Consider the following 26585-nt stretch of genomic DNA (forward strand, 5'->3'; position numbering starts at 1 on the left):
GAAGAAGTAAAACTGCCTTTATTCACAGACAACATGTAGAAAATTCTAAGGAGTCTCCAAAAACTTACTAGAATGAATAAACCCGATCAGCAATGCCACAGGACACAAACCAATATACAAAATTAACTGTATTTCAATATATCAAGAACAAAAAATAAAAGGTGAAATTAAAAGGCAATTCCATTCACAATAGCATAAGAAGAAACACAAAATACTTGGGAACAAATTTAACAAATGAAGTATAAGTGCTATGAACTAAAACCCACAAAATGTTGATAAGATATTTACCTGAAATGCTGAATAAATGGAGAGACATACCAGGCACATCAATTAGAAGGCTCAGTATTGTTAAGAAGGCAATTCTCACAATTTGATCTAGAAATTCCAAACAAACCCTATGAAAATCATATTTAGAAATACAAAAAAAAACTAGAAAAGTCAACATTTTTTTAAAAGAGCAAAGCTGGAAAACTTATGCTATCTGATTTCAAAATTTACTATAAAGCTATAGTACTTAAGACAATCTTATTTTGACATAAGCATAGAATGTCCAAAACTAAGCCCTGATATTTATAATTAATTGGTTTTCAACAAAGATGCCAAAGGAAAAAATTATAGCCTTTACCACACACTACACACAAAAACTTATTCATAGATCTAAATATAGGAGCTAAATAATCATCTATCCTAATGCCAAAAATGTACCCCCCAAAATTCATACTAACTAGAGCTTTGCTTTATTTCACTTAGGCAAATGAGGCTACAGGTGGACCAAATATCTAGAATATTTTACCAATATTTCCTACCAATACTTTATCAATATTTTCCTCTCTGTTACCAGATTTGTCAAACTGGGTCCTTTGGAAGAAAACCCCATTACAACACCCTGATGGACATCTGCATTGGAAGAAAAGGCAGTGGAATCTTTAGGTTGACCGTAGGGGCACTAAAAAATTCTAAATAGGTTTGAACTCAGATTTTTGTTTCAGAGAAGGATAATTTGTTTTCCATCTATAGAATTAAACTGAGAGTTATGCCAGTAATTTCTCAAATTCAGCTGTGACCATTCAGTGTAATGTATTTTGAGGACCTGACAAGGAAAGGAAGGCCCACCCAGAGCTGTCCCCTTATTGGGTTGCTTGGGCTGTAAAGGGCTGAGAGGGTCTACGGAGTCCTAGGTCAGCAGCTCTGTTTTTGGAATGTCACAGACCGCGGTGCCCAGGTGTGCCTATTTGACAGCCTGAACGCTGCAGATCAGGGATGAGCCTGCTTAGGTGAAAGGCCTCCAAGGCAAGCAATCCCTCAATTAATTTCTCAAGGCTTCAGTAGACCTGAGAAATGAGTGGACACACCTCTCTCTCAAGGGAGAAGCTGTGGGTTTGTCCACATCTTCTGGATTTCCTCCAGCTTCTGGGTAGGGTTTCTTTCTTGCTATTCAGGAATAGGTGTGGAGAGCAGCACGCTTCTCTTCTCCGCCAGTGGCAGCATTTTCATTCACCTGCCAATACAAGCAACAACTTGTAGGACCCACACTTCACTTTTTTTTTTAAAGAGATTTGATACAAAGAAAAGCTGGTCCCCTTCCCATGAGGCTAATGAAAAGAAATTGTATTTAAAACAAGGGCATATACTCAAAATTCTATTTCCATCTCTCCCTACCTACTGACAAATGTTCATGCAAATTGAATTTAAGAATAGTCATGCAAGTCTTTTTATAAGAATAACCTCCCTCCTATCAATGAGTTAAACTCAAAAACTCTATTTCAGTTAGTAGTGACCTTTGTTTTAGAATGTGTCACACTCTCATCAGAGACAACCTTTTTTTTCTTTTTTTTATTGCTTAAAGTATTACAAAGAGTATTACATATGTCTCCTTTCCCCCTCCCCTTGACAATCCCCTAGCCTCCCCTACCCCCCAGTGTCTTATGTCCATTGTTATGCTTATATGCATGCATACAAGTCCTTCGGAGAGACAACCTTATTTCATGAATAAAAATGCTACAATTAAGAATTATAACTCTCAATATTTATTTACTCTCATACCCCACTTTGTACCTAAGAATTTCAAGACAAAATTGCATAATCACATAACAGGATTAGTGTATGAGCCTCAGCACGTCACTTTCCTCTTCTAGAGGAAACATGAGCAGGGGTTGGCACACAATCACATGGTCAGAGCTGCTAGTCCTCAATTCTGTGATAAAACGATTAAAGAAAATGCCTAGGACCAGCACGAGGTCAGGACACAGTTAAGCATGGCATGTGACCCCTGAGTTTCCAGTGTTATTTATGAGTATTTCTCCTACCAATACTCTATTTTCCACCATTTTTGAATGAAACAATGTTATCATCTTGATTCTTTTTGATATTTTCTTTTTGTTTTAAAAATATCACTCACTGTTTTCAGATCATAAAATTAATACTATTCATTTAAAATATAAAAAGTTATGAAGAAGAAAATCAAATCATCCATAATCCTTCCACCAAGAGATAACCACTGTTAACATTTTCCTTTAGTGTTTTTATGTATAATCACTCCCCCCCCCGAAAAAAAAAGTTACATAGCAAATACATCAAAAGCAATTTCCTATTCTTAACCTATACCCACATGGGATAAGACCACTTACATTTGGTCATGAGGTTGTCCCACAATGCCACCAGCCTGGGTCCTCTGGTCCCTCCCTCATGGTCTGTTTCTCCATCCACCCTGACCCTAAGTTCCTCAGCTGGGACCTGGCTTATACAGGACTCTAAGTTCAAGTTTTGACTATTTGCCTTCAGTGTTGTCTGACCCCTCCTTAGGCACTGGGAATGTGAACTGTAAAGGCAAAACTCCATGCAACTATGCACCAATATAACAAAATCAAGTAAAACTTTATTAAAACCCGCATCCTTTGTTGTTTTTGATGCTTTGGAAAATAGAGTTTTACTTTGCCTTTTTAAAATGCAGGTATTTCCAAAGACATAGGATACTAGAGTGCAGGAACGTATTTGTAACGCCAGCACATAGCCCATAATAAGTGCTCAAAAAATGTCCAATGAATGTTTAAATAACATTTATCTAACTCTTGCTCTCTGTCTGGGGGAATACACTCAAAACTTGAAGTTAAAAATAGCAACAGTAATAAATGTGGTCGGTGGCTCTGCATCCTTTATCAGCCAGAATCACTAGTCTTTAATCATTTCAACATCTGTTTCACATTGGCTCTCACCTTCTGACTACTAACCTGTCCTCCTGCAGCCATGGACTTAATCTGCTTTCATGACTGCTGCTTCCACTAATCTCCCCTGGTTGACGTAGACTTTGCTCTACCACCAAGGACACACTGGCCTCCTCCTTCATTGACTCACAGCCTCTTCTCACCTCCCACCGTTCCAACTACTGCGGTCTGCTCCACCTCCATCTCTCCTCTGAAACCATTCTTGCCAAGCTCTAGGATAATTGTTAATCATTGTTTTACCTAACCTCCCTAAAACATTTGACACACTTGACCTCACCCTCCTTGAGACTCTGTCTTTGTAGTACATGATTCCTGCGTCTGGTTCTGCTCACACCCTGGCTTCCCCTTACAGCCTCTTCTTCAGAGTCCTTCTCTGCCTGAGCTGTAAATGTTAGAATCCCCTGGGTTTACTCCTCAGCTCTTGTATGTCTTTACCCTGAGACTCACCTCTCTGGTCTCACCCATTCCCATGATTTCTGCAGCATCTATAGATCCTGCATGCCATCTGTGAGGGGATTATCAACTGCTTACTGAATAATTGCACTTAAATGTCTCTCAAAATCAGCATGTCCAAATGGAACTTACATCTTCCCACCCAAACCTCCCGTTCTTTTATTGTTTTATGGAATCCAAGTCAGAAATTTAGGAGATTCCATGCTCTTCTACAACCCTAGATCTAATGGTTCACCAAGTCCTGTTGATTCTACCTTTTTACTATTTAGCCAATTGTTCTCAAGACTGTGATCTTTCCAAGATGTCCATCTGAATGGGAAGCTCTCTCTGTAACTTCCCATTTCTCTAATAATAAGGGGAACCACCCTCCTTCAGAGGCCCACGTCCCTTCATAGTGTTATCAGTAGAAGTGGAGTTCTTAGGGATACTGCTAGAATAAGCATTTCTTGAGGCCCCCATGGGAGGGTGAGATATGGTCAAAAGCTTTATTTCCATGGAATTACATCCCTGTGTTTCTAAAGTCGCATTTCCCTTAGTCCAGTCATAGAAGGAGTGTAGCTGGGTTTTCAGTAAAGCTGGAAGCACAGTCAGAGTCCAGAGTTCCTGTTCCATGTTGCAGCTGGGTCCAGTTCAGCATCGGGCTAGTTGCAATCCATTAGTCCATTATGTGTGGGGGTCCACATAGCCATGGGCCACATGGGAGAATGCCAGGAAGCCAAGTGTGAGCCATGAGCCAAGGTGAAAGGAATCAACAGAGAGAAGTTCTTTATTCAGGAAATTAAGTATCCCACATCTTCATGGTGGTCACACCCATTCTGGCCAACCATCTGTCCCCAGGTGTGATGGACATCAAGGACCTTCACTAGTCCCCCCAACTTTACTGGGCATGTGTCAATCTTCCCTTTGTTGGATCACTAGGGAGTATAAAGTTGTAGCTTCCTGGTGAAGCTGTCCAAATGACATGCCTATAATGACTGGCTTCTCCCTTTACTCCTTTTCTGTTATTAATAGCTAGGTTAATTGCAATGGTATCATTAATTCTTATGGTCCAGTCATACCTAACTGCTTTTCATTTATTCAGAAAGCTCTGATATCTCTAACCTCTGGGTAGTTACATCTACTATTCCATGTACCTAGAAGTCTCTCTACCCTTTCTGTCACCTGGCCATCTTCTGCTCCTTCTTCAAGTCTTAGGTTAGACATCATTTTTAGGGCGATTTTCAGAAAGTCTTTCTGAAGCTCTGAAGCTCTGGAAACATGCTCCTGATATATAAGCTCCAAGAATGCTCTGTATCATCTTAGCACTTGCACAGTAATTGTGACTGCCTTTGTACTTGCCTGGACTGTCAAGTGAGTGTAAGTACTGGGAGGCAGACACAGGTTTACCTTGTTTGTCTTTGTATTACCTGCACATAACATGGCATAGTGCTAGCACATAGTAGGTAGGTGCTCAAAAAATTTGAGTATAATATTATTTCGCCTTAAAAAGGAAGGAAATGCTGACACATATTACAACATGGATGAAACATGAGGACATTATGTTAAGTGAAATAAGCCAGCCACAAAAAGACAAATACTGAATGATTCCACTCATATGTGGTACTTAGAAAGTCAAATTCATACAGACACAAAGTAGAAATGGTGCTTGCAATGGGACTGGAGGAGGAAGGAATGGGGAGTTAGTGTTTAATGGAAACAGAGCTTCAGTTTGAAAAGATGAAAAAATTCTGGAGATGGATGGTGGTGACAGTTGCACAACAGTGTGAACGTACTTAATGCCACTGAACTGCACACTTAAAATGGTTAAGATGGTTTTATGTTATTGTATTCTTCACAGTAAAAAAAAAAAAAAAAAAAATAGAGCCCATAGATGAGTCCCTTTGTAAAGCAAAAAGTTCTTGTGTGATGTGAGGAGTCACACCTCTTCGCCCTAACTAATCTGTTCTGGAAACTCAAGTTCACGCATATTGACTTACTTACTAGTAAAGCCAGGCATACTTGAGATATGTTTTGCTGCGAGAGCTACCCATTTGCAATCTCTTCTTCAAGGAGATTCTGTGAGAGGCACTCATTTACAGATATTTGAGAGTTGGAACCATTTACTCACCATCATTCATCACTATGTGTTGACATGTGTGTGACGACCAACCTGCTGTTTAATACTGTCATTCTGTAATTATCCCTATCACAGCAGACAGGTACATGGATCCCAGTCCCCAGCACATGACCAAAGTGCAGGGAGAAACTTGGGCTCCTCTCAGCCATCGGTGGGAGTGCCAGCCAGTGAGTAATGAATGGACCTGCAACCACAAATGAGGCTCCCTGTGACTCATCCACACACAAGCTGCTTTATCTTCCTCATCCCACCCACAGTTCCTCCCTGTCCTTTCCTCCAGAGAAGCCGGGGACTTAGATGAAAGTGGGCACACTGTGCCCCGAGTCAGGAAGGCTGCTGAATCAGGAGCCCGCTTGGCCCTTACTGCATGGCGCCAATAACACCTCTGCCTGGGCCGCGTCTTTCATCTGAGCACCTCAAAGTCCTTACAAGCAATGACTATGAATTCTCATGCAGGCCTGGGATATGCAGGAAACTAGTTCAAAGTTGGAGAGATTAAGGCACAATGGGGGTCACAGTTGAGCTGAATATCACACAAGAAAATGGTCCAATGAAAACTCTCAGACTTCCATGTTATTTTTAAACTCCTCCCACCCTTTTTTTCCCCCTGCTACTTTCATATTTTCAATGGATGGGGAAAGGAAATAACAACTTTGCACAAAATATAATCCACAAATAGCAACTTGGTACTTTGGGACAGCCCAGAGCATTTTTTAGAAATCTTGTGGCTTTTAAAACTCTTTTCCTTCAGAACTCCCCCAGAGTCTCTCTTTTTCTGAAAGCTCTATTTCTTGTCAGTCTCGGGCTATAAGACTGAGTGTTTCCCAAACTTTCATGTGCAGAAAAATCACCAGGGGGTCTTATTAAAATGCAGGAGCTGATCCAATATGTCTGGGTGGGGCCTGAGACTCTGAATTTCTAATACACTCTCAGCTGCTGATGGGGGCCCAAGGCCCACTCTCAGAGTGGCAAGTGGCCGGACAGAGAAAGCCACCCGTAGACAAGTAGCACTTGGAGCCTGCCCATTCCTTCTCTTAGCGCAGCTTTCTGGTGCTTAATTATTCTGAGTCTTTAATTATTCTGAGTTTATTTTTTTTTCCACTTTTTTATTTTTTATTTTATTGCTTAAAGTATTACAAAGGGTATTACATATGTGTCCATTTTTCCCCCCTGCCCTAGATAGTCCCCTAGCCTCCCCTATCCCCCAGTGTCTTATGTCCATTGGTTATGCTTATATGCATGTATACAAGTCCTTTGGTTGATCTCTTTCCCCCCTACCTCCTGCCCCCCAACCCTCCCCGACCTTCCCACTGCAGTTTGACAATCTGTTTGAGGCAGCTCTGCCTCTGTATCTATTATTGTTCAAAAGTTTATAATGGTCTCTATTATCCATGAATGAGTGAGATCATGTGGTATTTTTCCTTCATTTACTGGCTTATTTCACTTAGCATAATGCTCTCCAGTTCCATCCATGCTGTTGAAAATGGTAAGAGTTCCTTCCTTTTTAGAGCAGCATAGTATTCCATCGTGTAGATGTACCACAGTTTTCTAATCCATTCATCTACTGATGGGCACTTAGGCTGTTTCCAGATCTTAGCTATGGTGAATTGTGCTGCTATGAACATAGAGGTGCATATATCCTTTCTGATTGGTGTTTCTGGTTTCTTGGGATATATTCCTAGAAGTGGGATCACAGGGTCAAATGGGAGTTCCATTTTCAGTTTTTTGAGGAAACTCCATACTGTCTTCCATAGTGGCTGCACCAGTCTGCATTCCCACCAGCAGTGCACAAGTGTTCCTTTTTCTCCACATCATCTCCAGCACTTGTCGTTTGTTGATTTGTTGTTGATAGCCAGTCTGACAGGTGTGAGATGGTACCTCATTGTTGTTTTGATTTGCATCTCTTGGATGATTAGTGACTTTGAGCATGTTTTCATATGTCTCTTGGCTTTCTGAATGTCCTCTTTTGAAAGGTGTCTATTTAGGTCCTTTGCCCATTTTTTCATTGGATTGTTTATCTTCCTTTTGTTAAGTTGTATGAGTTCCCTATAAATTTTGGAGATTAGGCCCTTATCAGATATGACATTGGCAAATATATTTTCCCACACAGTGGGTTTTCTCGTTGTTTTGTTGATGGTTTCTTTTGCTGTGCAGAAGCTTTTTATTTTGATGTAGTCCCATTTGTTCATTTTCTCTTTAGTTTCAAGTGCCCTAGGAGCTGTATCAGTGAAGAAATTGCTTCGGCATATGTCTGAGATTTTGTTGCCTTTGGATTCTTCTAGAATTTTTATGGTTTCCTGTCGTACATGTAAGTCCTTTATCCATTTTGAGTTTATTTTTGTGTATGGTGTAAGTTGGTGGTCTAGTTTCATTTTCTTGCATATATCCGTCCAATTTTCCCAACACCATTTATTGAAGAGACTATCTTGGCTCCATTGTATGTTCTTGCCTCCTTTGTCAAATATTAATTGAGCATATTGGTTCGGGCCGATATTCTGAGTTTAATCATTCTGACTCTTTAGAGTCTAATTTGCAAACCGTGCTCATGTTAGCATAACACAGCACTCGAAGGAGGCAAGAAAGTTGTGGTTGTTTTGTTTAAAGACTATGCAAACTAGGGACATGGCACTATCTCTGATGGCACTTCACATAGTTAATAGACATGCTTCTTTAAGGAGTAGTACCAGGTATAATTGTTTGCTAAGCAACATTCCAGCACATTAGACTAAAAAGAGAGTAAACTTGACAGGAGGTCACTTGGGGTGAAAAGAGAAACTACTTTTAAACCAACCATCCAATGCATGTCAAGTACATAGTCCAGGCACAGAAGAGGTTTTACTACATACATTTATCAGTCTGACATGACCTTTCACCCCCAGCATGTAATTCATGTTCCCCACCATTGTCATGGCAACACTGATAACCAGCGGTGGCTTCTCAACACCTGCGGAATTCCAGAGTCATCAAAGCAGTCTCATTGTTTAAGTCTTCCAGCCTGTCACCCTATAAGAGGTGGTTGAGGCTCTAGGGCACAATCTATCTATACTAATAAAAGGGTAATATGCTAATTAGACTAGACATCTTCCAGACGTCCTTCCTGACAAAGCCGGGGGGTTGGCTGGCCCGGCCCCTCACCCAGGCCACCCTGCTCCCGGTGGGGACCCCCACCCCAATCAGGGGGCGTGGCCATCCTGCAAACCCCCGGCGGCCCCTGTCCTGGCAGTCCTGCCCCCCAGCTGTTTCCCCCACCCTGATCCTGGATCCCCTTCAGGGCAGGCCAGCCAGCCTCCACCCATACACCAGTCCTCTATCCTATATAATAAAAAGGTAATATGCAAATTGACCCTAACAGCAGAATGACCATTGGACCAGTCACTACGAGGCACACTGACAACCTCTTGGTCCCTTTCCCAGGCTGACAGGCTCTGATTGCCTGCTGGCCACCTACTGCGGGGCCGGGGCCAGTGAGCGAGCGGGAACAACTGACCTCTTGGTGCCTTCCCCCAGTCATCAAGCACCCATCACCCAGTGGTGAATCGGGAACTGGGGTTGGATGGCGGCCGGCAGCCAGGCAGCTTCAAGCTAACATGAGGCTTGCTTGCTTCAGTGACAGAGGAAACCAACGTTCCCCATCTGCCTTGCTGGCCTCTGAGCTTGCAGTTTGAAACATTTTTACAAATATAGAAGTTAACAAAACCCCAGAAACCTGCTTTTAGCCCGCCGGGATCTCAGAGCTGGAGTTGATACAGTGTTTCGATTATAGAACCCAAACAAACCAGATACCTGCTTTCAGCAGCAGAGGCCTCAGAGCTGGAGTCAGAGCTAAAGCTGGCCCAGAATAAAAAAAAAAAAAAAAAAAAAAAAAAAGTAAAAAAGGAGCGGTTTGGAGCTTCAGTCACCCGCCAGCCTGAAAACAGCCCTCAGCCCCTCACTCAGACTGGCCAGGCACCCCAGTGGGGACCCCCACCCTGAAGGGTATGTGACCAGCTGCAAACAGCCATCATCCCCTCACCCAGGCTGGCCAGGCACCCCAGTGGGGACCCCCACCCTGAAGGATGTGTGACCAGCTGCAAACAGCCATCATCCCCTCACCCAGGCTGGCCAGGCACCCCACGGGGACCCCCACCCTGATCCAGGACACCCTTCAGGGCAAACCAGCCGGCCCCCACCCATGCACCAGGCCTCTATCCTATATAGTAAAAGGGTAATATGCCTCCCAGAACTGGGATCAGCAGAGCTGAGAGGCCTCCCGGCACCAGGATCAGTGTGACGGGGGCAGCTCCCAAACCCTTGATCGCCCTGAGGCTCTGTGTGTGACAGGGGGTGGGGCCACAACCTCCCTATCCACCCTGCTCTGTTCGTGACAGGGGAAGGCACCCCAACCCCCTGATCAGCCCTGCTCTGTGCCTGATAGGGGGGAGCTCCCCAGCCCCCTGATCACCCTGCAGCTCTGTGTGTGACAGGATGCAGCGCCCCAACCCCCTGATCGGCCCTGCTCTGTGTGTGACAGGGTGCGGGGCCCCAACCCCCGCCACCCCATGGGCCCCGCTCGGTGTGTGACGGGGTAGAGCCATAACCTCCCCATCGGCCCTGTCCTGAGTGTGAGAGTGGTGGCGCCCCAGCCCCCTGATCGGCCCTGCTCTGTGGGTGATAGAGGGCGGCGCCCCAACCTCCTGATCGGCCCTGCTCTGTGGGTGATAGAGAGCAGCGCCCCAACCCCCTGATCTGCCTTGCTCTGTGCGTGACAGGGGGGAGCTCCCCAACCCCCTAATGAGCCCTGCTCTGTGCGTGACAGGGGGCAGCGCCCCAACCCCCTGATTGGCCCTGCTATCTGCATGACAGGGGGTGGCACTGGGGATAGGGAAGGGGAAGGGAATAGAGTGATAGCTAAGAGGAGCTGAATTTCTTTCTGAGGTAATGAAAATATTCTACAGTTGATTGTGGTGATGGAGGCACAACTCTGAATATACTAAAAGCCATTGAATAGTACACTTTATTTTATTTATTTATTTTTAAATATATTTTATTGATTTTTTTTACAGAGAGGAAGGGAGAGGGACAGAGAGTTAGAAACATCCATGAGAGAGAAACATCGATCATCTGCCTCCTGCACGCCCCCCACTGGGGATGTGCCCGCAACCAAGGTACATGCCCTTGACCAGAATCGAACCTGGGACCTTTCAGTCCGCAGGCCGACGCTCTATCCGCTGAGCCACACCGGTTAGGGAGAATAGTACACTTTAAATGGCTGAATCTACTTTCTGTCCCTGTAGACTTGCACTGATCTACTTTCTGTCCCTATAGACTTGCCTATCTATTCTGGACATTTCATGCAAGTGACATCATACTTTCATTCTCTTCACGAATTCCTACAGCCTGACTATATAACAATTCACTTCATGTCTTTAATATTGGGAAATATTTCAGTATGTAACTGGTTCCCATTTTAATTTGAGTGTCCCTAATTACTAGTACGTCTCATAAGGGTTTCATAAGCTATTGGTCACTTGGTATTCCTCTTCTCAAAATTATCAATTTACATTCTTTTATCCATTTTTTTAAATGGGCTTGCTTGTCGTCTCTTGTTTATTTGTAGTAACTAGTTAAATGCATCTGAATCCTTCTTTGGTTGTATAAGTTGCAGATGTTGCTGGAAGGCAACCATCCCTGGATTTCTGTGTTCCTGCCCTGTCCAGGCCTTTCAGAGCAACAGACAGTGACATGCTGCAAAGATAGAGAATGCCTCCTTTCTCCCCAGGCCCAGAGCCCTTTGTTTACATTCCAAATGGTTATAAAAGCCCAGAGACCTTGCTCTCCTCTCTCCAGAGTGGATTCCTTTCCTTTGGAGAGCAAAGGTCTCTCCCTCCACCTCCAGAGGGGGTGGGCCAGTGTGCGGCAGCATCTTTGCATGCTCTGAGATCCAGTTTTAGAGCTCTTCCCTGTGTCACAAGCCCTGTTCCTGCAGGGTACATCTGGCCCTAGCTCCGTTGCCTATTGGGAATTGGCAGTAAGACCAATATGTGAGCAAATACTTGGTTTTTCTCTGATCTAGACACCTCATGTTTCCAGGCAGGGTAAAGAAATGTATAGAGTTAAAAAAAAAGTTATATATCTTCTCCTAGTCTGTACCTTGTCTTTTCCCTGTTTAGGCTGTCTTTTTAAATTTTATTTTGGTAAAATATACATACTACATAAAATTTACCATTTCAATGATTTTTAGTATACAATTCAATGACATTAATATATTCACAATGTTATGCAATTATCAGTATTACCCATTTCCAGAACTTTTTCATCTTCCCAAACTGAAGCTGTACCCATTACACACTAACTCTCCATCCCCCATGCCCCTCAGCCCCTGGCATCCGCCATTCTACTCTCTGTCTCTATGAACTTGACTATTCTAGGTACTCAATATAAGTGGAATCATACACTATTTGTCTTTTTGTGACTAGCTTGTTTCACCTAGCACAATGTCTTCAAGTTTCATTCACATTGTAGTAGCATGTGTAAGAAGGTTCTTCCTTTTATTTTAATTCTGGTATAACATATAACATAAAATTTAAATCTTAACCACTTTTATTTATTTATTTTTTAACACTTACACTTGAGTGGAACTAAGTAGACTCACACTGTTGTGCTACCATCACCACCATCCATCTGCAGAACTCTTTTCACCTTGCCAAACTTTTTATCATTAACAACAACTCCCACCTGGCTGGGGTTGCTCAGTGGTTGAGGGCTGTCCTATGAACCAGGAGGTCACAGTTCAATTCCTGGTCAGGGCAAATACTCGGGTTGCAGGCTCGATCCCCGGTGTGGGGCTTGCAGGAGGCAGCAGTCAATGATTCTCTTTCATCATTGATGTTTCTAGCTCTCATTCCCTCTCCCTTTAAAATAAAAAAATTAAAAATAAGCAAGAAAAATACAACTCCCCACTGCCCCTCCCCCCAGCTCATTCCTTTTCAAGGCTGAATAATATTATATCCATTGTTTATCCACTTATCCATTGATAGACACTTGGGTTGTTTCTACCTTGAAAGTGTTTTGGCCATTGTGAATAATGCTGCTAAGAACATGGGTGTGCAAGTATCTGTTTGAGTCCCTCCTTATTTATGCTGTCTTTTGACAATAAAAAAAATTAAATTAAATTAAGTTTTAACGTTCACTTTTTCGCCCTTTCCTTTATGGTCTGTGTTTTTTATGTTCCATGAAGCATCATTTTAAAATCTGCCATGCTAGCTATAATGGCCTGCCTTGCTTCTGGTTCCCACTGCCCTGTAATCAAAACGCTGAGGCTATTCACCTCCAACGCAGGCTCTAGGCCAGTGATGGCGAACCTTTTGAGCTCGCCGTGTCAGCATTTTGAAAAACCCTAACTTAACTCTGGTGCCGTGTCACATATAGAAATTTTTTGATATTTGCAACCATAGTAAAACAAAGACTTATATTTTTGATATTTATTTTATATATTTAAATGTCATTTAACAAAGAAAAATCAACCAAAAAAATGAGTTTGCGTGTCACCTCTGACACACGTGTCATAGGTTCGCCATCACTGCTCTAGGCCAACCTGCCCAAATTAGGGCAAACACTAAGCCTGGTTCCACTCAAGCGTTGTGCCCTGGGTCCTCTCATGGTTCTCCCCACTAGCACTCCTTGAGTCCAACCCCAGTCTAGCAACCAGCCTCAAGTCTGTTTCCTCTTGGCTGAGTCCTGTCTACTCTCATTGGTTCTTCTAATAAGCAGGATCTTGTGCCTGAACTCAATCCCACGGTCCAGGGCCTTGCTGTGTCCTATGCCTGGACTGCCTGCCCCGCCCAGATTGTCTGATTGCCTGAGTTTTATTCCCTGCTTGCTCCAGGGATCTTTTGTCCTTCTCCCAGGTCTCAGGTGACCAGCGTTTTGGGTCACTGCCTCCTCCCCAGAGCTGCCTATATTCCTCACGTAAACAAACTGATCATTATTCATTTTACCCTTTTTATACCACCTACTATGTGCCAACCACTGCTTGGATGCAGACAAACAAGACCCACGTCCTCATGGTGCTTACAGGGTGGTTGGGGAGCAGACAATAAATAGGAAAATATGAACAAATGAAGTAGTTACAGGCTCTAGAGATTATAAACAGGGTATTATGCTACAGAGTAATTTGGACACGGGTGCTGCTTTCTCATCTACCTGTGAATGGCCTACTTTCCCTTTAAAGTCCCAGATCCTGCCTCCCTCTCTTTAGTCCAGAATGGCAGGCAAGCCTCAACTGCCTGATTTGTCCTCAGGGTCCCATTTTCTTATGGAATCCCCATATGTGCATACAAAATAAGTTTGTTTATTTTCTCCTATTAATCTGCCTCCTGTTAATTTGATTATTAGACCATCCAGAAGAACATAGAAAGTTAAAAGGAAAACTAATTTTTCTCCCCCACAATACAAAAGGCAGGGAATGCCAGTGGTCTGGTGGTATGTGCTAGAGAACGCACAGAGGCTGGGAAGGAAGTCTGGGGACCAACATCATTGTCCAGGTGAGCCGGCAGTGGAAGGCAGCATAGAGAAAGGCCGTGGTCCTGTGACAAGCAGCTGATGTGAGAGATCCTGGAGGAAGGCCAAGCCAAAACAATGCCCGGGATGGGGGAGGACAGAAATAGTTCCAACAGGAAGATAAAATGCAAGAAGAGGAATATATTTGGGGGCAAGCTGAGCAGTTCAGATTTAAACTGGTTGAGCTAGAGAAGCCAACAGGCGATCCATTAATGTATCATGTAAGTCTAGTACTAATTCATTAAATAAAAGCTATTTTAATTCTTAAACTGGAAGAATGGTGCCCATGGTAAAGTTGATCAGGTTATTGGTTTGACAACCGCTGCCCAGCCCCACTTCCTCTACTGAAACCGGATCTCCTGGAAATTAGGTACATACTCTAAGTTGAATGAGACACCACCTTCTCCCCGCCCCCTCCCCCCCAAAAAAACACACAAAGAGAAGATACAAACTACAAAATAACTCTATTTGTAGGCACTGCATTAGCAGTTCCTGGGTAGAAAGGTTTGGAGTTGTGACTAGACTGTGGTTCTCAAACTTTGATGTAAATATGAACTTCGGGGGATCATGAAGACAGGCAGATTCTGATTGTGTAGATGGGTGGCGCCTGGAGTGCCCTCCCTGGCGATCTGGATGCTGCTGCTCTGAGAAGCATGTTTGCGTGCAAGAGGCTAGAACACACTACTGAGATTCTGAGAAGACAGGAGGGGAAGAGAAGGGAAATGACAGGATATCTGTCTACGCAGCCCCAGAAGTCACTGTGCACCCTCCATCCTGCAAACGCTTCTGAGTTCAAGCCTGCCCACGGGCAGTGGACAAGCAGTGGTAAGGAAAGAATGCGAAGGCTCTGAAGTCAGACAGGCCTGGGTTTGGATCCAAACTGAAACTTATTAGCAATGGAACCTGTGGCAAATTACTGCCCTCTAAGATTCCTCAATCTGTACATGACACAATAAGGGCCACTTCCCAGGGTGGGAAGTATTAAAGGAAATAAGCGTGAGTCCAGTTCTTGGCATGTGGTAGGGATTCTGCCATAGCTAAAAGTCTCTTTCCTTTGAAATCTAAGAGAAGCCTGCTGTAAATAAACCTCAATGGACTTGTTAATAAACTACAAACAAGGACAGGGAGATAGGGCCAGGGTACAGGTGAGTCCTGTCAAAGCTGGTCAGCTCTGGAGCCAGCATCTGGGTTCAGATCTGAGCTCTGTCACTCACTCACTGTATAAGGTGCTCAGGCTTCAGAACTAAAGGAGATGACAATATGGCACACCTCTTATAGAGCTGCAATGAGGAATAATGAGCTGATACACTGAGAACAATCCCCTTCGGTAAATGACAGCAGTGGTTGTTATTATTTGTTTCATAATAACAAGAGTGACCTATCATAAGGAAGCAGTCAAAGACCATATCTGTGCTCCGTAGCTGACCAACCACTCTCAATTCTATACAAGAGGTTGAAAACTCCAAAAGGGAGTTAGAGATTGAAGAGATTTCTTTGAAATAATTTTTAATTGACTTTATTGGGCTGGCATTTGGTTAATAAAAGTATGCAGGTTTCAGATAAACAATTGTACAATTCAGCATCTGTATATTGTTCTTTGGAATAATTCTTGAAGTGCTCGGCATTTCCCACTCCTTCCCCAAGATACAGGGTGGGGTTGGGGGGGCATCTCCCCTTGCTTCTAGGCCAGTGGGAGGACCAATAAGAAGGCCAGTTGGAGAGCTTGAACTGTGTCCCCTCAAGTTTACAAGACACAAGAGACAAATGGACGAAGACTCGTGTCTCAGAACCCATCAAGGCAACAGCCTGCACTTCCAGAGTCTGTAGCTGTTCCCATGGATGAGAGCAGAGCCTGTCTAGGGAGAGCTGGCCTGAAGTGGCCATGAATCTGCCCAAGAGGTTTACTAAAGGGGCAAGGAAAGGTCAGCTGACAGATGCTGTCAGGGCCAGCTGGCAGAAATGCATTCACCTGAGCTAAAGAAAGTGTAGGGGAGAGACCCTCGGGGAACCTTTTTACAGAGTTTTTAGAGATTGGGCACCACTAAAAATCTCATGAAAGTGCTTCGGGAGACAGAATCAGCTGTTAGTATCTGCCAAGCCCAGGGAGCTTCGATGGCAGCTCAAGGTAGAACTACTCCATGAACACGCTTGTTCCCCACGCTCACCTTCCCAGCCTATTAGCTCCTCCACACCTTGCTTTGCTCCTGGAGTCAGAGCCGATGGTTAGCAAGTTGTCTCCCTGTCCTTGTTGGTAGTGTCCATGTCTCCTCAGCTCTCTTTTCTACTGGGGCAGCCAGCCTAAGTCAGAGCAAAACTATAGGAGAGAGGAGGCTTTTATTTTACATGGGCTGCAAGGATTTTGTGTTTTGACTCTTACACAATACTGGACATTTGAATTACTAAAATGAAACTGAATTGCAAGAATTGAAGTGACTGGAGACTTTTTGCCATCTGAGAGTGACCAGACAAGTTATGGAATCTGCCCTAAATTTCACCTGAGGGTGAGGAAGAAAGAATCCAAAGAGTGGGTTTGAACAGGCTGAAGGGATATGGCTATTTCTCTTGCCAACAGCAATGGTCAGTGTAGCACATGGGCAGCAAGCCAGCACCCCTGACAGGCTTCAGAGCTGCTGGCAGCAGCTCCATTATGTGGGTGAACAAAACTGGCTCCTAAGCTATACACTGATCCCTACAGGGAATAAATGGGGAAGGAGGGACATTTGGGAAAATACCAGCACTCCAAGCTAGTCAATGAGGTGTCACTTCAAAGCTTTAAAATTTGAGGTTCTGTGGTACTTCAGACGCATTTGCACCCAACATGGGTGATACCACAGGCACGAGAGCTACAGGCAATTGAGCTTCATCTCAACTGTAATTTCTGCCAGTAGAGACTACAAATCACCCCAGACTCAACAGCTCGAAACAACAATGGACACTAATTATCTCACACAGTTTCTGTGCATCGGGAAGTTGGGGACAGCTTGGGTCGGTGGTTCTGGCTCAGCCTCTCTGATGAGGTCGTAGTTAAGATGTCAGCCAGGGCTGGAAGACCCACTAACAAGATAGCTCAGTAATATGGCTATTGCACAAGACCGCATGTTTTCAGCACGTGGACCTCTTATACAGCCCCCTGAGTGTCCTCACAGTACGGCAGCTGACTCATGCAGAGCAAGGAGTCCAAGAGAGAGAAGAGGAATCACCCCAGCTTTTGTGACCTGGTTTTAGAAGCCACGTACCACACTTCAGTCTCCTCAATAGAGGCAAAGTATTAGGTCCAGTCCAAATACAAGAAGAGGGGAACTAAGCCCCACCTTTTAAAGAGAGGGTATCAGTGAACCTGTGGGCACCACAGAGACTGACTTCTCTCTTGCACAGAGACAACAGGGAAGGAAAGGAGGAGGTGCTGAGAGTGGGAGGGCCCCCATCAGTGAAATCGGGACCCCAAAGCACCAGGTTGGGCAGAGTTATGACTTATGCCAGGTTTGATGAGCTCATTAGGGGTCAATTTCAAGGTCATGAAGGAATCTGAAATAAATCACTGGTGGTAGTCTTCATAGACCTTGCTTTGAATAAACTTGAGAGCATAGCAGAAGGTATTGCAGGATAGAGCTTTTAAATCAAAGACTTAATAAAATGTTCCAAGGAGGCACCCAGAAACCCAATGTTTTGGGGCCACAAACCCACAGTAATTAGACCCTGGTTCATATGGGAAATAAAAAAGCAAGAACTTTTTTAAAATATGGAAACGAAGAGCAATGAGAGCAGACTAGCCTAACAAATATTAAAACATATTGTAAAGTTATAAGAATTTTAAAAGTATGATGTTTCTGCATGAATCGATAATAAACCAAACCATAAAACCCACAAAAAGATAAAATCACAAGAATTTAAATATATGACAAAGGTGACATTTCAAATCTTTGGAGAAAAGATGGAATATTCAGCAGATTGGTATTTGGAAAGTTGGATTGCTATGTCAACAAAGTTAAATTCTCATGGATTAAAGATTTGAATTAAAAAAAAAACATGAAAGTACTATCTAGTAACTAGAATAAAGAATAAGAAGAACATTTTATTACCTTGAAATCATTTATAAGCATGACTCCCAGAAACCGTGGAAGAAAAGAGCAATCAATTCAACCTCATTAAAAAGAAATCTTCATGAGAACACCTATCAAAGTGAAGCAATAAAATACAAACTGAGGAAAAAATATTTACAACTCATCACAGACAAATATCAGACTCCGAAAAATTAATAAGAAACAGACCAAACTCAATAAAATACTGGGCAAACACAGCATATGGAAAATTTGTCAACCTCTGTCATAAGAAAAAGCCAAGCAAAAACCACTGACATAACTTTTTCACCATATAGTTTGGCAAAATCAACATGTTAACAATGTGTTGACAAGTATCTGGAAATGAATATATTCATATGTTGCTGGTAGAAGTGTAAACCAATGCCCAAATCCATGAAGGGATACTTGAAACTATCTACCAAAATTACAAATGCACTTCATATATGTATGTGTTGGAGAGGGACAAACCCCCCCCCACACACACACACACACACGCCTCTTCAGTTCTTACAGCTGTACTAATAATCTATATATATAAAACCCTAATATGCAAATAGACTGAACAGCAGAACAACCAAACAACTGGTCGCTATGATGTGTGCTGACCACCAGGGGGTGCACACAGAACATGGCGGGCATCAGCAGTGGGCAGCAGAGCGTGGAACATGGCGGGCATCAGCCATAGCGGGATGGTGGAGCAGGTGAGCGGGGATGCCAGACCAAGGTGGGGCACCAGTTGCTGTTATTGGGGCAAGCCTCAGGTGGTTACTGAAAATTCTTTGTTCCCGTGTGCCATGGTCCGGCTTGGTGCTTGCACCTTCTGCCAGCGCCAGCCCCGCTTGCACCCACTGCTGGCTCCCAGCACCAGTCCCAATCACTTGGTGTTGTCAATGGGTGTGAGCAGTGGCTGCCAGCCCCGTTCACCCCTGAGGGCCTCTCCACCTCCCCAGCTCCTGAGGGGTGATCGGGGCAGCAGCAGCTACTCACGCCCAATGACAGCGCCGGCCCCGCTTGCACCTGCTGCTGGCACAGGCCCCAATCGCTCCGCACTGTCAGCAGGTACGAGCGGGGCCAGAGCCGTCAGCACATGGGAGCAGCTGTGGTGGGAGTGGGGCTGCTGGCTGACAGGGGACCAGGGGCAGCAGCAGGAGGGGCCAGTCAGGGGTGTGGAGGATAAGTCAAGACTCGCCCCTGTGCCCATCACAGCCTTGTAGCCCACAGTTCCTTTCAAGGTGCACAAATTCGTGCACTGGGCCCCTAGTAAAATAATAAAACACAAGACTAGATTAATAATAGAAAAATCAATTTAATACGTGTGCATGGGAGAATCACAATCTGATGCTCAGATCATAAAATGAAGCTAAACATTGGCTTGTGTATTAAAGGATCCCAGATTCGATTAGGGGCACATGCTCAGGTTGTAGGCTCAATCCTCAGTGGGGGGCGTGCAGGAGGCAGCTAATCAGTGATTCTCTCTCATTGATGTTTCTGTCTCTCTCTCCCTCTCCCTTTCTCTCTGAAATCAATAAAAATACATTTAAAAAAATAAATACATAAAATAAAATGAGGCTCAAAGAGATTATCGAACCAATCATCTTTTTATACTATTTAAGCAATTTAAAAAAAAAACTGCCCAGCTGATGTGGCTCTGTGGTTGAATATCTACCCATGAACCAAGAGGTTCCATTCCTGGTCAGGTCTCATACCCAGATTTCAGGCTTGACCCCCGGTAGGGGTCACACAGAGGCAGTCAATCGATGTTTCTGTCTCATCAGTGTTTCTATCTCTCTATCCCTCTTCCTTCGACTCTCTCTAAAATAAATCAATTTTTTTTTTAAAGCACCAATACATTTGTGAAAATTTGACAGAAAAAAAATTAGTGCTCTTTAGAAAGGAATCTAAATAAGGTTTGGGTATCAATTAATGAGGAGTTTAAACAATGTAGTAAATAAGAAAAGAGGCAGTAAGATTTGATTAAACAGACTCTATGGCTGTGACTTGTTTAACTCTATAATAAGGGGTGTCTTCCAAGTGCCGGAGGACTCCTTTTACGAGAGAGATTTATTTCCTGCATCCAAGGAGACACCACCCACTGGTCAAGTAACTGTAATTCAAAGTAATCAACATGCCATTGTGGGACATTTTGGGTTGACCTGTCTTGGACCCTGACATTTGACAGCACATATGAAGTAAATAATTCATTAAAATTTCAAAGGATTGAGAAGATCCAAATGTCCATCAATAGTGGCCTAGTTAAATGACATGTGGTATTATGCTCAAGAGAGAAGAATGGCAGAGGTCTTTATGTACTGGTGTGGGAAAGATTTCAACCAGGTATTTTGTCTAGTGGAATAAGCAAGGCTCAGGGCTGTGAGAATGTCTCCATTTGTTTAAAAGGGGGAGGGGCAAGAATATTTACATATACTTGCTTGTATACACAAAATCTGTGGAAGTCACACAAACAACTGGTAATATTGCTTACTTTTGGAGAAGGGAAATGGGTAGTGGGAGATATAGGGATGTGAGAGAAAGACTTTTACTTTATATCTGTTTACTAGAGGCCCGGTGCACAAAAATTTGTGCACTCGGGGCAGAAGGGGGGGTCCTTCAGCCCGGCCTGTGCCCTCTCGCAGTCTGGGACCCCTCGGGAGATAACGCCCTGCTGGCTTAGGCCTGCTCCCAGGTGGCAGAGGGCAGGCCCAATCCCTAGGTGCAGCCCCTGGTCGGGCTCAGAGCAGGGCCAATTGGGGAGCTGGGGCGCCGCCCCCTGTCATGCACAGAGCAGGGCAGATTGGGAGGTTGCGATGCCACCCTCAGTCACGCTCAGGGTAGGGCCAATTGGAGGGTTGGGGCACCGCCCCCTGTCATACTCAAGGCAGGGTCGATGGGGAGGTTGTGGCGCCACCCCCTGTCACGCACAGAGCAGGGCCTATCAGGGGGGTTGGGGATCCATACCCTGTCACGCACAGAGCAGGGCCCATCAGGGGGTTGGGGAGCTCCCCCTGTCACTCACAGAGTAGGGCCGATAGGGGAGTTGGGGCACCACCCCCTGTCACACACAGAGCAGGGCGGATCAGGGGGCTGGGGTGCTGCCACTGTCACACTCAGGGCAGGGCCGATGGGGAGGTTATTGCTCTACCCCATCACACACAGAGCGGGGCCCGTGAGGGTGGGGGTTGGGGCGCCACACCCTGTCACACACAGAGCCGCAGGGCAATCAGGGGGTTGGGGAGCTCCCCCGTATCAGGCACAGAGGAGGGCTGATCAGAGGGTTGGGGCGCCTTCCCTTGTCAGGAACAGAGCAGGGCAGATAGGGAGGTTGTGGCCCCGCCCCCTGTCACACACACAGCCACAGGGCGATCAGGGGGTTGGGGAGCTCCCCCCCTGTCACGCTGATCCCGGTGCTGGGAGGCCTCTCAGCTCTGCTGATCCCAGTGCTGGGAGGCATATTACCCTTTTACTATATAGGATAGAGGCCTGGTGCATGGGTGGGGCTGGCTGGTTTGCCCTGAAGGGTGTCCTGGATCAGGGTGGGGGTCCCCACTGGGGTGCCTGGCCAGCCTAGGTGAGGGGATGATGACTGTTTGCAGCTGGTCACATACCCTTCAGGGTGGGGGTCCCTACTGGGGTGGCTGGCCAGTCTGGGTGAGGGGCTGAGGGCTGTTTTCAGGCTGGCGGGTGACGGAAGCTCCCAACCGCTCCTTTTTTTCTTTTTTTTTTATTCTGGGCCAGCTTTAGCTCTGAGGCTCCAGCTCTTAGGCCTCCGCTCCAGAAAGCAGGTATCTGGTTTGTTTCGGTTCTATAATCAAAACAATGTATAACTCCAGCTCTGAGATCCCAGCTCGCTGAAAGCAGGTTTCTGGGATTTTGTTTAGCTTCTATATTCATTACAATGTTTCTTAAACTGCAAGCTCAGAGGCCGGCAAGGCAGGCGGGGAACGTTGGAGTCCTCCGTCACTGAAGCAAGCAAGTCTCATGTTAGTTTCAAGCTGCCTGGCTGCCAGTGCCATCTTGGCTGGCAGTTAATTTGCATATCTCGCTGATTAGCCGTAGGGAAGGGTAGCAGTCGTATGCCAATTACCATGTTTCTCTTTTATTAGATAGGATAGCTTTTGAATTTTGAAACATGTGACTAAAATGTTAATTCTGGGGACAGGGGTAAAGGGAGAGTTTACATACAAAACAAAACAAAATCAGTATGCTCAAAGTTGAGAAGTGAAATCATGGAAATGCAAGATTCTTTTCATGTTTTTAAAACAGATATAAATCAGATGTCAAAATTCATCATTTTAAAGTGTATAATTCGGTGGTTTTTAGTCTGTACAGAAAGTTGTATAATCATCACCACTGTCTAATTCTAGAATATTTCATCACTCAAAGGGAACCCCCATGGATCTTAGTAGTCACTTCCCACTAGTCCCTGGTAACCATTCATTTTTTTTATCTCTATGAATTTGCCAACGTTAGATATTTCATACAATGTGATTTTTTGCAACTGGCTTCTTTCACTTGGCATAATATTCTCAAGGGTCATCCATGTTGTATCATGTGTCAGAACTTCATTTCTTTTTATGGCTAAAAAAATATTTCATGGCATGGATATACCCATTTTGTCAGTTGACATACAGTTGGGTTGTTTCCACTCTTTGGCTATTCTTAACAATGCTGCAGAAATGTGAAATTTGGAAGAAGGTTTAACTTGGATTGGTGAACACACAATACAATATACAGATGATGCAGTATAGAATTATAAACTGAAACCTATATAATTTTACTAACCAATGTCACCTGCATAAATTCAATAAATGAAAAAAGAAATAAAATTTAAAAAAGCCTGTCCGGCATGGCTCGGTGGTGGGGAGTCAACCTATGACCCAAGAGGTCATGGTTTGGTTCCTACTCAGGGCATGTGCCTGGGTTGCAGGCTCAATCCCCAGTGTAGGGCATGCAAGAGGCAGCCAATCGATGATTCTCTCTCATCATTGATGTTTCATCTCTTTCTCCTTCTCCCCTCTCCCTTCCTCTCTAAAAACAATAAAAATATATTTTTTTAAAAAAGAAATAAAAAATTTGATCCAGTAATCCCAAGAAATTAGAAACACCAATCAGAAAGAACATATGCATCCCTATGTTCATCGAAGCACAGTTTACAATAGCTAAGTTTTGGAAACAGCCTAAGTGCCCATCAGCAGATGAGTGGATTAGAAAACTGTGGTACATCTACACAATGGAATACTATGCTGCTGTAAAAAAGAAGGAACTTTTACCATTTGCAACAGCATGGATGGACCTGGAGAGCATTATGCTAAGTGAAATAAGCCAGTCAGAGAAAGATAAATACCACATGATCTCACTCATTTGTGGAATATAATGAACAACATAAACTGATGAACAAAAACAGATCCAGAGACATAGAAGCATTGAACAGACCCTCAAACCTCAGAGGGAAGGTAGGGGAGGGTGGGCAGAGGGGAGACTTGGGAGGAAGAGATCAACCAAAGAACTTGTATGCATGCAGGCATAACCAAGGACACAGACAATTGGGGGAGGGGGATGAAGGCTGGAATTGGGGGGCAGGGACAGGCTGGGAGAGGACAATGGGAGGGGGGAGGAGACATATATAATACTTTCAATAATAAAGAATTTTAAAAAAAGAAATGCAAAATTTTTATACACATCGATTTCAAGATTTTCTAACATAACAAGAATTGGGCAGCATGTACTGCCACAGAATAGATATTATCTGTACACATTTTCAAAAACATTTAAAACACATTCTGGGCCAACTATGAAAAAGTCAAGTTTTCATTTAAGTCAAATTTTCCTTTTCCATCCCATGCACTTCTCACCCACCTTCCTTGTTTCTTCTTGTCTTTTCCTCTCTTCTCTGTCTGATGCACACTCAGCGACCCCACCCTCTGCATTCCCACTTGTTCCCTCCTCCCTCTGCACACCTTGCTTCTTTACTGTGCATTTTTAATTCCCCCTGTTTGCCAACATGTATAATCATCATTGCCAAATTAATTCATCCTGGAAAACATTTAAAAGCTGACACACCCGAGCTTTCTTTGAATAGTCATTTTTTGCCATTAGCTCTTTGCCTGCGGGCCAAGGGCTTTGTTGAAACCCGTCCTGCCTGCCTTCTCCCAGAAGTCTGAAGCTGTGGTATTTTTCAAGCCCAGGTTTACTGAGCCCCAGACTCTCTCTGAACAGAGATTAGGGTCAGCAGCATCAGGAGGGCAGTGTTCGGCTCCATATAAGATGTGGAGAAGCAGGAGGAAAGTCACATAGGCACACACTCCCCCCAGAGAAACCTTTTGCCTGGAGTTTCCCGAAAGTCAGAGTAAACACGAAAGATAAGAGCTCAGATTCTCCCGCTGCCATCTCCATCTAGCCAGGCTCCAGAGGGAACTCCCTCCAAGTGTGGAGAACAGGCCTTATTTTCAAGAAGCACCCTTAGAAGTGAAAGATCAGAGTTTCAGATCAGTGAATGAAATGTGTTTGGATTTTTGAATTATAAATGTCACTGCCCTATCAGTGGCTAAAGTGCTCTTAAATGGAATTATAGACCCATTTTTTTAAACTCTATCTTTGCCTTTATGTTCCCACTCTGGGAATAGCCAGCATCGTCAAGTCTCACCCCAACGATTGCAACAGAGCTAATTGCTCTTTCCTCCTCTCCCCTTGCCCTGCCCCATCATCCTACAGAGTGACACAGGTTGATGCTCCTCCCACATGTCCCTGTCAGTCAGATCCCTGTTCTAACCAGCAGGACAAAGTCCTGATTCTTAGCCTGGTGCTACAATTGGGCCCCATCTGTCTTTCGTTGTTCTTCCACACACACCCTCTACTCCAACCAAATAGGTTGACTCACTCTCCTCTGAACACTCAAGCACATTCCAGCTTCAGCTCAGAGCACACTGCCCACTCTGTGTCAGTAAGGTTCCCATTCGACAAATATTTACAAAATCCCTACTATGTGCCAAGAGGTGGGACTTTGAAGTGACACGGGGACAAGTGAGGGTGGCAGATAAGGCATCAGGCACACAATGTGAGAAGGCGTATCAGGCTGCAAAGCAGGGTTTTGCGGGAGAGTAAACTCGTGGGGTTAAGGGAACTGGGAAAGAATGACATGAGCCATGCTCACTGCATGCTTTCAACAACTGTTAGGTAGGCACAGTTCTCCATTCTAGAAGGCAGGGCTGAGAACTAGCAGGTGGCAGAGGGTAGGTGCTAGCCGCTCGATAGCATCTCACTTGGAGGCCCATGTCTTCCACCAGCCTCCCTGGATCAGACAGATCTAAGTGATGGTTCCTGACAGCAGAAACTTGTGCCTTCTGTATCTCATTTAGCACGCAATGGCATCGGCCCTTGTTCTTTACAGTGTTTTTAAATCTGTGCGCAAGTTATATCTTGTCTCCCCACCTGGCTATTCCCTGTGGGCAGGGCATAGTTTCACACACACTATTTTGTACAGAGGAGGCAGCCAATAAATATCTGCTGAATGAATAAGTGCATGAATGTACTCATAGCACCGGGCTATCTATCCAAAACCAGCTGTCCGCGAAGTAGCTCCAGTAAAGAGCTAGTTGCTCTTCCCTAGTTCACAGGGAGTGCGGAATAGATTCATCTGTGTCCCTAGGGAGACTTGAGATCTTCAGTTGAAGAACACTAAATCTTGCTGGATAAAAAACAGAAAACTTACAAAATAAAAAATCTTTTACCTTATAGTGGGGCCTCAAAACTCATTTAAACTCTCCTTTAAACTCATTTAAACTCACAACACACAAGATGAAGAGCATAGAATAAAGGGGGAGGGGCAGAGACTTACTTTTCCTCTTTAAATGTTTTTGCAATGTCTAGAGTGATTTCTAGTGCTCGCTTCGGCAGCACAGATAGAGTGATTTCTGCTCCCTGGGTGTATGCTGCCAAGTCAGAAGAAATGTACAAAGAGATGGGCAGCTCAGAGCCGGCCTCTTCCTGAAGGGTGGATGGCTGGGCTCCTCCAAAGGCTGGGCTCTCTGCAGGAGCTTCGCACTCAGCAATTAAGGCTGCAGGAGCTACACCCAGGCCCCAAGTCCCCAGCTTTGTCTCTGGGAGAAAATGCTGCTGAGCACTGACGAAATCTGCAAGGAGATTAAAAATAATGACGAGATCCACAACTTTGCTCTCCTTGCC

The 26585-nt window shown here is 44.5% G+C and overlaps 1 long non-coding RNA gene across 3 annotated transcripts; it reads right to left on the reverse strand.

The window, feature by feature from the left end:
• On the reverse strand, positions 1-26527 carry LOC118677527. 3 transcript variants are annotated; one of them, XR_004974411.1, is made up of 3 exons: positions 26239-26527; positions 1353-1498; positions 1-375 (listed from the first exon to the last, which is right to left on the reverse strand). It is a non-coding gene; the product is annotated as an uncharacterized LOC118677527 (long non-coding RNA). The 3 variants fall into 3 exon arrangements; XR_004974412.1 differs by lacking the exon at positions 26239-26527 and adding an exon at positions 24261-24418; XR_004974413.1 differs by lacking the exon at positions 26239-26527 and adding an exon at positions 18408-18501.
• Between the last annotated feature and the right edge of the window lie 58 nt (positions 26528-26585).

The sequence above is a fragment of the Myotis myotis genome, unplaced genomic scaffold, assembly GCF_014108235.1.
Source record: "Myotis myotis isolate mMyoMyo1 unplaced genomic scaffold, mMyoMyo1.p scaffold_m19_p_2, whole genome shotgun sequence".
NCBI lineage: Eukaryota > Metazoa > Chordata > Mammalia > Chiroptera > Vespertilionidae > Myotis > Myotis myotis.